Source organism: Panthera leo, chromosome B2 (genome assembly GCF_018350215.1).
Source record: "Panthera leo isolate Ple1 chromosome B2, P.leo_Ple1_pat1.1, whole genome shotgun sequence".
In the NCBI taxonomy this organism is placed as follows: Eukaryota; Metazoa; Chordata; class Mammalia; order Carnivora; family Felidae; genus Panthera; species Panthera leo.
The window spans coordinates 30,816,244-30,832,697 of NC_056683.1; the positions used below are offsets into that span (position 1 = coordinate 30,816,244).

The window sequence follows — 16,454 nt, forward strand, 5'->3', positions numbered from 1 at the left end:
CTGCTTTATCACTATTTCTCTAAATACACAGTATTTTTTTCTGAACCACTTGAGAGTAAGTTGTACACAAGATATTCCTTTACTTATAAAAACACGGGTATGAATGTCTTAAGAACAAGAACATGTTTTATGTAACTACAGTACAACTATCAAAATTGGGAAACTTAAGTTGATACAATAGTATTACCTAATCTACTGTCCATGTTCCAAATCTGCCAATTGCCCCATGATGTCCTTCATACTGAATTTTTTTTCTTGGTCCCAGATCATGCCTTGCACTTAATCATCATGTCTTTTCAGTATCCTTTAATATGGATACAATTCCTTAGACGAACTTTGCCTTTTATTATATTAACAGGTTTGAAGAATACAGGTCAGCTATTTTGTAGGTTGTTTCTAAATTTAGGTATGTCTGATGTTTCTTCAGTTTACTCATTTTGGGCCAGGAATACCACCAACGTGAGGCTATAGCCTTCTCAACGCAGCACACCAGAAGACACATGGGCTAACATCATTCTTAATGGTTGGCAAGTATCCCACTGCTTGATGAACCCTCGTTCATTGAATCCAGTTTCCCATTGTGGGGGCATTTAGTTGGATCTCAATCCTTAAAATTACGGTAAGTCATGCTGCAGTAAATATTTTTGAACATACATATTTGCATGGTTGCCTAAGTGATTCCATAGGCTGAGTTCCTAGAAGGGAAACCACTGAGTCAAAGAGTCAAAGGATAGGCTTATTTTGAAAGCTTTTGGTATCTAAGTGTTGCCGAGTCATTCTCCAGAAAGCAGCACAGGACCGCACCTGGGCCGTAGTGTCTGTGCATGCCCTTATTCTCGCCGACCCTGCTGATCAGAATCGGAATACCTACCACTTTGACAGGTGAAATGGTGTTTCATTGTTTTCAATTGTGCTTGCTGGAGAGCTGACATTATTTTCATCTATTTAGTGGCTATTCTTGTTTCTTCTTCGTGAGTTTCCTGTGTGTGTTTCTGTCCCATTGTCCTGTTTATGTCATTGCCACTTTCCCATCATCTTTGTTAGTTGGTGGCAGCTCTGAGGATGGAGTCTTGGGCAGAAGAAACCTAGTGTGAAAAGTCTCTCCTTTTGCTACCTTCTGGTTTGTTGACTGGTGGACAGGGTGAGATTTGATGTTTGTGAGAAGGGAAAGGAAAATAAGAAGGGACACTATGCTTCTCACGGAACTGTGAAGACCTGAGTAGAAAAAATGAAACTCTCCATTTCTTCCACATTCTTGACCCCACATTTTGTGTGTGAGTGTGTGTGTGTGTGTGTGTGTGTGTGTGTGTGTGTGTAAAAGGAGGCTAGTGCACTAGGCCGCAGCTTGAGAGAATGAAAGGATAACAGAGACAGAAAGGGAGTGGTTGGGTAGAAGGGGTCCTGGGGTGTGATAGGGCAGAAGCTGAGTTTAAAGACAGTGTCAGTGGGGTGTATGGGTGGCTCAGTTAAGTGTCCAAATCTTGATTTCAGCTCAGGTCATGATCTCGTTGTTCATGAGCCCAAGTACTGTGTCGGGCTCTGTACTGGTGGCTTGAAGCCTGCTTGGGATTCTCTGTCTCCTTCTCTCTCTGCCCCTCCCCTGCTCTCTCTCTCTCTCACAAAAATAAATAAACATAAAAAATAGACGGGGCACCTTGGTGGCTCAGTCAGTTGAGCACCCCACTTCGGCTCAGGTCGTGATCTTGTGGTTCCTGAGTTTGAGCCCTGAGTCGGGCTCTGTGCTTACAGCTCAGAGCCTGGAGCCTGCTTCGGGTGCTGTGTCTCCCGCTCTCTCTGCCTCTCCCCCACTTGCACTCTGTCTGTCTTTCTCTCTCAAAAATAAATAAACATTAAAAAAGAAGACATTGTCAAGAAAGTGCACAGCCCACTTCTTGCCTTATCCCTACCTAAGGAAGACAGCATGCACCTGTTCAGGTGTTATGAGCTGTGCTTGGGTCACAGATACTCTCCCTGGCCTTAGGATCTTACTGTCCAAAAGAGTATTGATGCTTTCCTAAGAGCTTGTTTCTCTGTCCCAGGAGACACAGAAAGTTCTTTCTGGTGTAAAGTGACCTCATTCCTTACAACATCCCATCAAATAGAGGTTTGTTGTACTCAACTGACTTTTCTTATATTGTATATCCCCTGAGGAGAATAAACTTGTCAATCATTCACACTTTAGTCCTGGGGACTTTTGACCTTAAGATAGGATCCATCTCTGAGCTGGGCCTTGATAATGTGACCAAACACAGAGAAGATGCTCACGGTAGATGTAGAAATGCACAACAGTTGGCCCACCCTGAGAGATTACTTGTGATTATATAGTTCAGGAGACTTGGAGCCTCTCTTGTTCCCTCAGACCTCCCTTCCCTGCTGGTGACTTCTCGTCTCCTCAACTTTGTACCACTGTGGTGTCCATGGTGCAATCTCTGGGCCTCTTCTATTTTTCGTCTGTCCCTGGGTGATCCCATCCAGTCTCATGTCTTTGCCAGATTTTTTAAAAAATTTTTTTCTTTTTTTTTTTTTAATATATGAAATTTATTGTCAAATTGGTTTCCATACAACACCCAGTGCTCATCCCAAAAGGTGCCCTCCTCAATACCCATCACCCACCCTCCCCTCCCTCCCACCCCCCATCAACCCTCAGTTTGTTCTCAGTTTTTAACAGTCTCTTATGCTTTGGCTCTCTTCCACTCTAACCTTTTTTTTTTTCTTCCTTCCCCTCCCCCATGGGTTTCTGTTAAGTTTCTCAGGATCCACATAAGAGTGAAACCATATGGTATCTGTCTTTCTCTGTATGGCTTATTTCACTTAGCATCACACTCTCCAGTTCCATCCACATTGCTACAAAAGGCCATATTTCATTCTTTCTCATTGCCACATAGTTTTCCATTGTGTATATAAACCACAATTTCTTTATCCATTCATCAGTTGATGGACATTTAGGCTCTTTCCATAATTTGGCTATTGTTGAGAGTGCTGCTATAAACATTGGGGTACAAGTGCCCCTATGCATCAGTCCTCCTGTATCCCTTGGATAAATTCCTAGCAGTGCTATTGCTGGGTCATAGGGTAGGTCTATTTTTAATTTTCTGAGGAACCTCCACACTGCTTTCCAGAGCGGCTGCACCAATTTGCATTCCCACCAACAGTGCAAGAGGGTTCCTGTTCTCCACATCCTCTCCAGCATCTATAGTCTCCTGATTTGTTCATTTTGGCCACTCTGACTGGCGAGAGGTGATATCTGAGTGTGGTTTTGATTTGTATTTCCCTGATGAGGAGCGACGTTGAACATCTTTTCATGTGCCTGTTGGCCATCCGGATGTCTTCTTTAGAGAAGTGTCTATTCATGTTTTCTGCCCATTTCTTCACTGGGTTATTTGTTTTTTGGGTGTGGAGTTTGGTGAGCTCTTTATAGATTTTAGATACTAGCCCTTTGTCCGATATGTCATTTGCAAATATCTTTTCCCATTCCGTTGGTTGCCTTTTAGTTTTGTTGGTTGTTTCCTTTGCAGTGCAGAAGCTTTTTATCTTCATAAGGTCCCAGTAATTCACTTTTGCTTTTAATTCCCTTGCCTTTGGGGATGTGTCGAGTAAGAGATTGCTACGGCTGAGGTCAGAGAGGTCTTTTCCTGCTTTCTCCTCTAAGGTTTTGATGGTTTCCTGTCTCACATTCAGGTCTTTTATCCATTTTGAGTTTATTTTTGTGAATGGTGTGAGAAAGTGGTCTAGTTTCAACCTTCTGCATGTTGCTGTCCAGTTCTCCCAGCACCATTTGTTAAAGAGACTGTCTTTTTTCCATTGGATGTTCTTTCCTGCTTTGTCAAAGATGAGTTGGCCCTACGTTTGTGGGTCTAGTTCTGGGGTTTCTATTCTATTCCATTGGTCTATGTGTCTGTTTTTGTGCCAATACCATGCTGTCTTGATGATGACAGCTTTGTAGTAGAGGCTAAAGTCTGGGATTGTGATGCCTCCTGCTTTGGTCTTCTTCTTCAAAATGACTTTGGCTATTCGGGGCCTTTTGTGGTTCCATATGAATTTTAGGATTGCTTGTTCTAGTTTCGAGAAGAATGCTGGTGCAATTTTGATTGGGATTGCATTGAATGTGTAGATAGCTTTGGGTAGTATTGACATTTTGACAATATTTATTCTTCCAATCCATGAGCAGGGAATGTCTTTCCATTTCTTTATATCTTCTTCAATTACCTTCATAAGCTTTCTATAGTTTTCAGCATACAGATCTTGTACATCTTTGGTTAGATTTATTCCTAGGTATTTTATGCTTCTTGGGGCAATTATGAATGGGATCAGTTTCTTTATTTGTCTTTCTGTTGCTTCATTGTTAGTGTATAAGAATGCAACTGATTTCTGTACATTGATTTTGTATCCTGCAACTTTGCTGAATTCATGTATCAGTTCTAGCAGACTTTTGCTGGAGTCTATCGGATTTTCCGTGTATAATATCATGTCATCTGCAAAAAGCGAAAGCTTGACTTCATCTTTGCCAATTTGGATGCCTTTGATTTCCTTTTGTTGTCTGATTGCTGATGCTAGTACTTCCAGCACTACGTTAAATAACAGTGGTGAGAGTGGGCATCCCTGTCTTGTTCATGATCTCAGGGAAAAAGCTCTCAGTTTTTCCCCGTTGAGGATGATGTTAGCTGTGGGCTTTTCATAAATGGCTTTTATGATGTTTAAGTATGTTCCTTCTATCCAGACTTTCTCAAGGGTTTTTATTAAGAAAGGGTGCTGGATTTTGTCAAAGGCCTTTTCTGCATCGATTGACAAGATCATATGGTTCTTCTCTTTTTTGTTGTTAATGTGATGTATCACCTTGATTGATTTGCGAATGTTGAACCAGCCCTGCATCCCAGGAATGAATCCCACTTGATCATGGTGAATAATTCTTTTTATATGCCGTTGAATTCGATTTGCTAGTATGTTATTGAGAATTTTTGCATCGATATTCATCAGGGATATTGGCCTGTAGTTCTCTTTTTTTACTGGGTCTCTGTCTGGTTTAGGAATCAAAGTAATACTGGCTTCATAGAATGAGTCTGGAAGTTTTCCTTCCCTTTCTATTTCTTGGAATAGCTTGAGAAGGATAGGTATTATCTCTGCTTTAAACGTCTGGTAGAACTCCCCTGGGAAGCCATCTGGTCCTGGACTCTTATTTGTTGGGAGATTTTTGATAACCGATTCAATTTCTTTGCTGGTTATGGGTCTGTTCAAGCTTTCTATTTCCTCCTGATTGAGTTTTGGAAGAGTGTGGGTGTTTAGGAATTTGTCCATTTCTTCCAGGTTGTCCAATTTGTTGGCATATAATTTTTCATAGTATTCCCTGATAATTGTTTGTATCTCTGAGGGATTGGTTGTAATCATTCCATTTTCATTCATGATTTTATCTATTTGGGTCATCTCCCTTTTCTTTTTGAGAAGCCTGGCTAGAGGTTTGTCAATTTTGTTTATTTTTTCAAAAAACCAACTCTTGGTTTCGTTGATCTGCTCTACAGTTTTTTTAGATTCTATATTGTTTATTTCTGCTCTGATCTTTATTATGTCTCTTCTTCTGCTGGGTTTAGGCTGCCTTTGCTGTTCTGCTTCTATTTCCTTTAGGTGTGCTGTTAGATTTTGTATTCGGGATTTTTCTTGTTTCTTGAGATAGGCCTGGATTGCAATGTATTTTCCTCTCAGGATTGCCTTCGCTGCGTCCCAAAGCGTTTGGATTGTTGTATTTTCATTTTCGTTTGTTTCCATGTATTTTTTAATTTCTTCTCTAATTGCCTGGTTGACCCACTCATTCATTAGTAGGGTGTTCTTTAACCTCCATGCTTTTGGAGGCTTTCCAGACTTTTTCCTGTGGTTGATTTCAAGCTTCATAGCATTGTGGTCTGAAAGTATGCATGGTATAATTTCAATTCTTGTAAACTTATGAAGGGCTGTTTTGTGACCCAGCATATGATCTATCTTGGAGAATGTTCCATGTGCACTCGAGAAGAAAGTATATTCTGTTGCTTTGGGATGCAGAGTTCTAAGTATATCTGTCAAGTCCATCTGATCCCATGTATCATTCAGGGCCCTTGTTTCTTTATTGACCGTGTGTCTAGATGATCTATCCATTTCTGTAAGTGGGGTGTTAAAGTCCCGTGCAATTACCACATTCTTATCAATAAGGTTGCTTATGTTTATGAGTAATTGTTTTATATATTTGGGGGCTCTGGTATTTTGTGCATAGACATTTATAATTGTTAGCTCTTCCTGATGGATAGACCCTGTAATTATTATATAATGCCCTTCTTCATCTCGTTACAGCCTTTAATTTAAAGTCTAGTTTGTCTGATATAAGTATGGCTACTCCAGCTTTCTTTTGGCTTCCAGTAGCATGATATATAGTTCTCCATCCTCTCACTCTCAATCTAAAGGTGTCCTCAGATCTAAAATGAGTCTCTTGTGGACAGCAAATAGATGGGTCTTGTTTTTTTTTATCCATTCTGATACCCTATGTCTTTTGGTTGGCGCATTTAATCCATTTACATTCAGTGTTATTATAGAAAGATACGGGTTTAGAGTCATTGTGATGTCTGTATGTTTTATGCTTGTAGTGATGTCTCTGGTACTTTGTCTCACAGGATCCCCCTTAGGATCTCTTGTAGGGCTGGTTTAGTGGTGACAAATTCCTTCAGTTTTTGTTTGTTTGGGAAGACCTTTATCTCTCCTTCTATTCTAAATGACAGACTTGCTGGATAAAGGATTCTCGGCTGCATTCTTTTTCTGTTTAGCACACTGAAGATATCGTGCCAATCCTTTCTGGCCTGCCAAGTTTCAAAAGAGAGATCAGTCACGAGTCTTATAGGTCTCCCTTTATATGTGAGTGCACGTTTATCCCTTGCTGCTCTCAGAATTTTCTCTTTATCTTTGTATTTTGCCAGTTTCACTATGATATGTCTTGCAGAAGATCGATTCAAGTTACGTCTGAAGGGAGTTCTCTGTGCCTCTTGGATTTCAATGCCTTTTTCCTTCCCCAGGTCAGGGAAGTTCTCAGCTATAATTTCTTCAAGTACCCCTTCAGCACCTTTCCCTCTCTCTTCCTCCTCTGGGATACCAATTATGCGTGTATTATTTCTTTTTAGTGTATCACTTAGTTCTCCAATTTTCCCCTCATACTCCTGGATTTTTTTATCTCTCTTTCTCTCAGCTTCCTCTTTTTCCATAACTTTATCTTCTAGTTCACCTATTCTCTCCTCTGCCTCTTCAATCCGAGCCGTCGTCGTTTCCATTTTGTTTTGCATTTCGTTTTAAAGCGCTTTTCAGCTCCTCGTGACTGTTCCTTAGTCCCTTGATCTCTGTAGCAAGAGATTCTCTGCTGTCCTCTATACTGTTTTCAAGCCCAGCGATTAATTTTATGACTATTATTCTAAATTCACTTTCTGTTATATTATTTAAATCCTTTTTGATCAGTTCATTAGCTGTTGTTATTTCCTGGAGATTCTTCTGAGGGGAATTCTTCCGTTTGGTCATTTTGGATAGTCCCTGGCGTGGTGAGGACCTGCAGGGCACTTCCCCTGTGCTGTGGTGTATAACCGGAGTTGGTGGGCGGGGCCGCAGTCCGACCCGATATCTGCCCCCAGCCCACTGCTGTGGCCACAGTCAGACTGGTGTGTGCCTTCTCTTCCCCTCTCCTAGGGGCGGGATTCACTGTGGGGTGGCGTAGCCCGTCTGGGCTACTTGCACACTGCCAGGCTTGTGGTGCTGGGGATCTGGCATATTAGCTGGGGTGGGTAGGCAAGGTGCACGGGGGCAGGAGGGGCAGGCTTAGCTCGCTTCTCCTTAGGTGATCCACTTCAGGAGGGGCCCTGTGGCAGCGGGAGGGAGTCAGATCCACTGCCGGAGGTTTGGCTCCGCAGAAGCACAGAGTTGGGTGTTTGCGTGGAGCAAGCAAGTTCCCTGGCAGGAACTGGTTCCCTTTGGGATTTTGGCTGGGGGATGGGCGGGGGAGATGGCGCTGGCGAGCGCCTTTGTTCCCCACCAAACTGAGCTCTGTCGTCTGGGGGCTCAGCAGCTCTCCCTCCCTTTGTCCTCCAGGCTTCCCGCTTTCCAAGCAGAGCTGTTAACTTATGACCTCCCAGACGCTAAGTTGCGCTTGCTGTGGGAACACAGTCCGTCCGGCCCCTCCGCTTTTGCCAGCCAGACTCGGGGCTCTGCTTGTCCGGCGAGCCGCCCCTCCGCCCTGGCTCCCTCCTGCCAGTCCGTGGAGCGCGCACCGCCTCGCCGCCCTTCCTACCCTCTTCCGTGGGCCTCTCGTCTGCGCTTGGCTCCGGAGACTCCATTCTGCTAATCCTCTGGCGGTTTTCTGGGTTATTTAGGCAGGTGTAGGTGGAATCTAAGTGATCAGCAGGACGTGCAGTGAGCCCAGCGTCCTCCTACGCTGCCATCTTCCCTCCGAGTGTCTTTGGCAGATTTAAATATCACCTAGGAAGACTACCTTTGTGTTGATGTGCTCCGATTTTTTATTTTTTAAAATTTACATCCAAATTAGTTGGCATATAGTGCCACAATGAATTCAGGAATAGATTCCTTAGTGCCCCTTACCCATTTAGTCCATCTCCCCTCCCACCGCCCCTCCTGTAACCCTCAGTTGGTTCTCCATAGAGTCTCTTCTGTTTTGTCTCCCTCCCTGTTTTTATATTATTTTGTTTCCCTTCCCTTACGTTCATCTGTTTTGTCTCTTAAAGTCCTCATATGAGTGAAGTCATATGGTTTTGTCTTTCTCTGACTGACTAATTTCACTTAGCGTAATACCCTCTTGCACATGGCAAGATTTCATTGTTTTTGATTGCCGAGTAATACTCCATTGTGTGTGTGTGTATATATATATATATATATATATATATATATATATATATATATCACATCTTCTTTATCCATTCCTCCATTGATTGCTTTGGCTATTCAGGGTCTTTTCTGGTTCCATACAAATTTCAGGATTATTTGTTCTAGCTCTGTGAAGAATGCTGGTGTTACTTTGATTGCATTGAATATGTAGATTGTTTTGGGTAGTACTGACATTTTAACAATATTTGTTCTTCCTATCCAGGAGTATGGAATCTTTTTCCATTTTTTTGTGTCTTCTTCAATTTCTTTCATCAGCTTTCTATAGTTTTCAGTGTATAGATTTTTCACCTCTTTGGCTTGATTTATTCATAGGTATTTTATGATTTTTTGTGCAACTGTAAATGGGATCAAGTCCTTGATTTCTCTTTCTGTCACTTCATTGTTGGTGTAGAGGAATGCAACCGATTTCTGTGCATTGATTTTATATCCTGTAACTTTGCTGAATTCATGAATCAATTCTAGCAGTGTTTTGATGGGATCTTTTGGGTTTTCCATATAGAGTATCAAGTCATCTGCGAAGAGTGGAAGTTTGACCTCCTCCTGGCCAATTTGGATGCCTTTTACTTCTTTGTGTTTTCTGATTGCAGAGGCTAAGACTTCCAATACTATGTTGAGTATCAGTGGTGAGAGTGGACATCTCTGTCTTGTTCCTGACCTTAGGGGGAAAGCTCTCAGTTTTTCCCCATTGAGGATGATATTAGCGTTGGGTTGTTCCTATATGGCCTGTATGATCTCAAGGTATGCTCCTTCTATCCCTACTTTCTTGAGGGTTTTTATCAAGAAAGGATGCTGTATCTTGTCAAATGCTTTCTCTGCATCTATTGAGAGCATCATATGATTCTTGTCCTTTCTTTTATTGATGTGATGAATCAATTGTTTATGGTTATCGAACCAGCCCTGCATCCCAGGTATAAATCCCTCTTGGTCGTGGTGAATAATTTTTTTAATGTATTGTTGGATCTGGTTGGCTAATATCTTGTTGAGGATTTTTGCATCCATGTTCATCAGGGAAACTGGTCTATAGCTCTCCTTTTTAGTGGGGTCTCTTCTGGTTTTGGAATCAAGGTAATGCTGGCTTCATAGAAAGAGTTTGGAAGTTTTCATTCCATTTCTATTTTTTGGAACAGTTTTAAGAGAATAGGTGTTCACTCTGCCTTAAATGTTTGGTAGAAGTCCCCTGAAAAGCCATCTGGCCCTGGACTCTTGTTTTTTGACAGACTTTGATTACTAATTCGATTTCCTTACTGGTTATGGGTCTGTTCAAATTTTCTATTTCTTCCTGTTTGAGTTTTGGTAGTGTATATGTTTCTAGGAATATGTCCATTTCTTCCAGATTGCCCATTTTATTGGCATATAATTTCTCATAATATTCTCTTATTATTGTTTTTATTTCTTCTGTGTTGGTTGTGATCTCTCCTCTTTCATTCTTGATTTTATTTATTTGGTTCCTTTCCTTTTTGTTTTTGATCAAACTGGCTAGTGGTTTATCGATTTTGTTAATTCTTTCAAAGAACCTGCTTCTGGTTTCATTGATCTGTTCTACTGGTTTTTTTGGTTTTGATAGTATTAATTTCTGCTCTAATCTTTATTAGTTCCTGTCTTCTGCTGTTTTGGGGTTTTCTTTGCTGTTCTTTTTCCAGCTGTTTATGTTGTAAGGCTAGGTTGTGTATCTGAGATCTCTCTTCCTTCTTTAGGAAGGCTTGGATTGCTATATACTTTCCTCTTATAATTGCCGTTGCTGCATCCCAGAGGTTTTGGTTGTGGTGTTCTCATTTTCATTGGTTTCCATGTACTTTTTAATGTCCTCTTTAACTGTTTGGTTATCCCATTCATTCTTTAGTAGAATGTTTTTCAGTCTCCAAGTATCTGTTACCTTTCCAAACTTTTTCTTGTGGTTGATTTTGAGTTTCATAGTGTTGTGGTCTGAAAATATGCACGGTATGATCTCGATCTTTTTGTACTTACTTAGGGCTGATTTGTGTTCCAGTATATGGTCTATTGTGGAGAACGTTCCATGTGCACTGGAGGAGAATGTATATTCTGCTGCTTTAGGATGAAATGTTCTGAAGTTATCTGTTAAGTCCATCTGGTCCAGTGTGTCCTTCAAAGCCATGGTTTCCTTGTTGATTTTCTGATTAGATGCTCTGCCCATTGCTGTAAGTAGGGTGTTGAAGTCCCCTACTATTATGGTATTGTTATTAATGAGTTTCTTTATGTTTGTGATTGGTTGATTTATATATTTGGGTGCCGCCACATTTGGAGCATAATGGAGCATAAATGTTTATCATTGTTAGGTCTTCGTGGTGGATAGACCCCTTAATTATGATATAATGCCCTTCTTCATCTCTTGTTACAGTCTTTATTTTGAAGTCTAGATTGTCTGAGATAAGTATGGTTACTCCAGCTTTCTTCTGTCGACCATTAGCATGATAGATGGTTCTCCGTCCCCTCACTTTCAATCTGAAGGTGCCTTTTGGTCTAAAGTGGGTATCTTGTAAGCAGCATATAGATGGATCTTGTTTTCTTACCCATTCTGTTACCCAATGTCTTTTGATTGGAGCTTTGAGTCCATTGACGTTTAGAGTGAGTACAGAAAGATATGAAATTTATTGCCATTATGTTTCTTGTAGAGTTGGAGTTTCTGGTGGTGTTCTCTGGTCTTTTCTAGTCTTTGTTGCTTTTTGTCTTTTTTTTTTTTTTTTTTTTGACTTTTCTCCCTTACCGAGTCCCCCTTAAAATTTCTTGCAGGACGGGTTTAGTGGCACGAACTCCTTTAATTTTTGTTTGTCTGAGGAACTTTTTATCTCTCCTTGTATTTTGAATGACAGCCTTGCTGGATAAAGAATTCTTGGCTGCATATTTTTCTGATTCAGCACACTGAATATATCCTGTCACTCCTTTCTGGCCTGCCAAGTTTCTGTGGATAGGTCTGCTGCACACCTGATCTGTCTTCCCTTGTAGGTTGAAGACTGTTTTTTCCCTTGCTGCTTTCATGATTCTCTCCTTGCCTGAGTATTTTGTGAGTTTGACTATGATATGCCTTGTTGATGGTTGGTTTCTGGTGAATCTAATGGGAGTCCTCTGTGCTTCCTGGATTTTGATGTCTGTGTCTCCCCCCAGGTTAGGAAAGTTTTCCGCTATGATTTGCTGACATAACCCTTCTACCCCTATTTCTCTCTCTTCCTCTTCTGGGACCCCTATGATTCTGATGTTGTTCCTTTTTAATGAGTCACTGATTTCTCTAATTCTTAAATTGTGCTCTTTTGTCTCAGTCTCCCTCTTTTTTTCTGCTTCATTATTCTCTATAAGTTTGTCCTCTATATCACTGATTCTCTGCTCTGCCTCATCCATCCTTGCCACTGAACATCCTTTTGAGATTGCAGTTCAGTGATAGCATTTTTTATTTCATTCTGACTAGCTTTTACTTCTTTTATCTCTGCAGAAAAGGATTCTAATCTATTTTTGACCCTAGCTAGTATTCTTATTATCATGATTCTAAATTCTGGTTCCGACATCTTGTTTGTATCTGTGTTAGTTAAGTCCCTGGCTGTTTTTACTTCCTGTTCTTTCTTTTTGTGTGAATTCCTTCATTTCATCATCTTGAAGGGAGAAAAGGAATTAATGAGGGAAAAAATTTTTTTTAATTAAAATTAAAAAAACTTAAAATTAAGGAACTAAAAACAGCACGCACACACAAAAAGTCACATAAATGATGCTATATCTAAGCTGTGTTTTGGTCTGGGTGTTGAAAGGGGCATGATAGATTAGAGAAAAAAGGGAAAGAAAAAAAAAGAAATCATTTGAAAATTTGAAAACATGAATACACTGAAATAGAATAAAATGAAATGATGGAGGTAAAATAGAATTAGAAAAAATTTACACAAAGGAAAAAATATAGTAGAAAAAAATTAAAAATATTTTTAATAAAAATTGAAAATAAAAATAAATTTTTTCTCTTTGTGCATTGAAGAAAAAGAAAAGAAACGAAAAGAGTAAAAATAAAAAGGAAAAAGAAAGAAAATTGAATAGATGGACCAGCGAACAGACTGAAATATGATTGAAATTAGTTCACTTTCCCCTCGAAGTCAAACTATGAAGTGTTTTATAATCTGTAAACTAAGCAGGCAGAGAGACTTGTGTTCCTGAAGAGTGAAGTTGGCCCAGTTGGGTGAGGCTTAATGTAATGGCCTTGTTCTCCACTAGATGGCGCTGCTTCGCTTCCTGGGGTGGATTGTTGTGGCGCTTGTAGGGTGTATGTGGATGCGCGACAGTGGTGAAAGTGGTGTCACCCAGCTACCCAGTCTCTAGTATCGGAACCCTGTTTTCCCCTATCAGCAATCACTCACCCATCCTTTGTCTTTGGCTTCTGTCCACTCCCCAGTTTTACACTGTCCATGACCAAGGCCCAGGCAGCACCTCCCTCCTGAGTTTCATCTCAGATGCAACTGTGTTTCCTGACCCCTTAATTCTGAGGGCCTGTTTCTTTGACCCATTCTGTCCCTCTGTGGGAGGGTCTCACAGAGCAAAGGACAGGTGCCGGCTGCACCCAGAAACGTTTGTGGGACTGTGCTGCTGCCAATGCCCAGAGACTATGGCTGGGTGCCAGCCTGCTCCAGAAAGAGTTCACACGATTTTGTAGTAGCACTGTGTCAGGGATTATGGCAACTCACAACATGCATCTGGCACCAGGCTTCACCCCCAACAACCTTGTTCCAGCACCAGTAAATATGATTGTTCTCCCTTATCCACTGGGGCCTTTGCCTTGGGGGGGGCACACAGCTTCTACCCGATGTCCTCCTAGCAGGGGAACCTCCTCTCCCCGTGTGGCCTGAAGATCCCTGGACTTCACTCTGCTCCTGGGGATTCACCCTGCCCACCAGAGCACCACCAGGTATCGGGCTGTGGAGTTTCAGACTCTGTGCTCCCCCTGTTTATAGAGTTTTAATGGAATTTAAACCCTCTCCTTTCTCCCTTTTTAGTTTAATCCCTGTGACTGTTTCCACTTTTCCCCTTTCTCTCCAGCTGGTTTGGGGGGGTGCTTTTCCCATATTCTCCCCTGCCCCCCTGTCTCCATCCTTTCCCTGCACGCAAAAACAGCTTTTTGCCCTCCGTGGCTTCTGTCTCCCCAAGTTCACCTCTCTGTGCCATGTACCTGCTGAATTTTGTGGTTCAGGTTATGCAGATGTTGTGTTAATCCTCAGATCAGTTTTCTAGGTATGCAGGATGGTTTAGTGTTGATCTGGATGTATTTCATGGACGCAAGACACAAAAAAACCTTCCATGCTGTTCTGCCATCTTGGCTCCCTGCCATTTGCTTTTTAAGATAGGAAGTATACCATGTTTGTTTTCTTGTGGGTGTGATTTTCAGAGGGAAAGGCAGCATTGCAGAAGAGGGAGGGTTGCAGGAGGAATGTCCTTGAATAGGTGGGAGGGGCTGGGGTTCAGTGACCAAGTGGAGGAGTTGGTTATCAGTTGAAAGTGGAGGGGAGGGAGGGTGTGTAATTAAGAAGAAAATGTGAAATAATTGCCTTGAAAGTTTGTGAGGGAGTAAACGGGAAAATTCTGTGTCCTTTTATCGACGAGCTTGAAGTTTGTGATTATAAATCTTCCATAGGCATGTTTGAGTATTTTTATCCAATCACTTAGCTGCTTGGATTTAGACATGGAGTAGGTGGGAAGTTGGATTTAGGCAAAGCTGGATTTTTCCAGGGCGGTATGATGGAGAGAATGAGGAAAATGGGAGTTGAGTGTGCAAGGTAATTATAACAATTGGCCTGGAAATCTAAGTGGGATATTGTTAAAATCGGGCAGAAGCGGTTGGAAGTCTGGGAAGAGGACAAATTATAGGGGTGGGGGAGAAGAGTGACTTGCAAAAACAGGAGGTGTTGAGCACAGTGTGGGATACTTAAAATTTTTCAGTATTTCCTAAATGACCTCCTTCCAGCTTCAGAGAAGCTTTTCCATTTCCTGGATCCTGGGATCTTGTGAATCAGGCTAATTGCCTTTCTTATAGGGACTGCTCTCCCCACATGCATCTCTCAGCTGCCCTGGCCCTCTCCCCACGGATGACCATTATGCGGTTCTTGGTTCTTGGATATTCTGGAGAATTTATTACATCGAGTGACTGCTCTGTGCTCATGGAAGGTATAGATAGGGCCCTTGGGGCTTCTGGACAGTGGCTCTGAAGGTGACCCTGAAGATGCTGACATCTTTTCATGATGTGAGAGCCCAGAGTAGTACTTTCTGGAAAATCTGATCTGGGAGGAGGTGTGGGCTGGGGAAATGGTTGCCTCTCTAGGTCTGGGATCCAGAAGGGGCTGAAAGTGGCTTCTGACATAGCACAAAGTGTGTTCTTCCTAAGTCAGTGAACTGTGCCTGTCCCTTTTCCTCAGCACACTACTGGCCCTGGGCACTCAGACCTTGGCCGGGGAGGTTGGGGCTAGTGTGGGTCAGTCAGTAGGTGCTGGATTAGGAGCATGGGAGGTGCACAGGGAGGTACATGGGTACTTGACCAACTGGAGCTGCTGGGTGGTGCAACATTACGGGTTATCCCTTTGCCAGAAGGATTGGCAATTAAACCCGTAAAATAGACTAACATTTTTACTGGACACACATGATCATAGACTGATTCAGAAAATTCTCCATTTTAAAATTACAAACTATTGCATAAGCAGACAAAAGTTAAAGATAGCACAACGACTCATTTATTCTTTTCCTGAAGAGAAGCAGTCTTGTACTGGGGCCTAGTATGAGGAGCAAATTTATTTAAATATTAAGGAAATTTAAGTCCACAAGTTGATAAGTATTAAAACAATTGGCAGGATAAGTAAGAGAAGCAAAACTACTACTTGACCTCTAGTAAATGTCTCTACGTCCTAAGCCCCAGGGACCCAAAGGGTTTGTGAATCTGTGTGTTTTCTCCTTTTTTTTCTACCTCTTTTGCCAAAGTTTACTGAATTCTTGGTGAAGAGAGAGGACTGTTGGATGTGTTTTCAGTGGAAGGGTAGTGCTTTCTCAGTGGTAGGAGGAAGAAGCCCTTAGGCAGTGGCTGGGAGTGGGGCGGTGGAGGGTCTGGAGTGGGCAGGGGACGTGGCTGGGGTGGGGGGGGTGGGAGAGTTGAGGTTAGGATGGGGAGAGCTGGAGTTGGGGAGGTAATGGGGGTGGAGTGTGACTGGGGTGGGGGCAGCAGGCTGGGGCTTTAGGACTTGTCCTGTGGGGAACTGTTTAGAGGGCAGACTCAGTGAGGATGCAGAGGGTCCCAAGATGCGTGATGTGGGGGCAGAGAGGTCATCGTGCAGCGAAGGCAGCCAGAGGTGTTGAGATTGGCAGCTAGCTACCTGCGTGGGCTGCTCTGGTCTACTCACAACCCACCCTCCCTGGGTGTTTGGGACAAGAGGTAAAGTCTCTGGTCCATGGCCTATCTTGATGGAAAGGCTGGGAATGGCTCTCCTGGGTCCTGGGCCCCAGCCTGGCACAGTCACGGGGCAAGAGCTGCCCAGCATGGTACCTTCCTCATGGGTTCTCTGGGCCTGACCCAGCTTTAGGTGTTGGGAGGATCTGTC

General features: G+C 42.3%; 1 protein-coding gene across 2 annotated transcripts in view; it reads left to right on the forward strand.

Moving 5' to 3' along the window:
• Nucleotides 1–16,454, forward strand: part of LOC122219732 (butyrophilin-like protein 1) — a 62,729-nt gene that overhangs the window by 22,472 nt on the left and 23,803 nt on the right. Inside the window, exon 5 of one of the 2 annotated variants that reach the window (XM_042938346.1) lies at nt 428–619. The exons of the other annotated variant lie outside the window; for it this stretch is intronic. The gene's annotated coding sequence lies outside the window, so the exon portion shown is untranslated. The remainder of the gene's footprint in view (nt 1–427; nt 620–16,454) is intronic. 2 annotated transcript variants of the gene reach the window in all.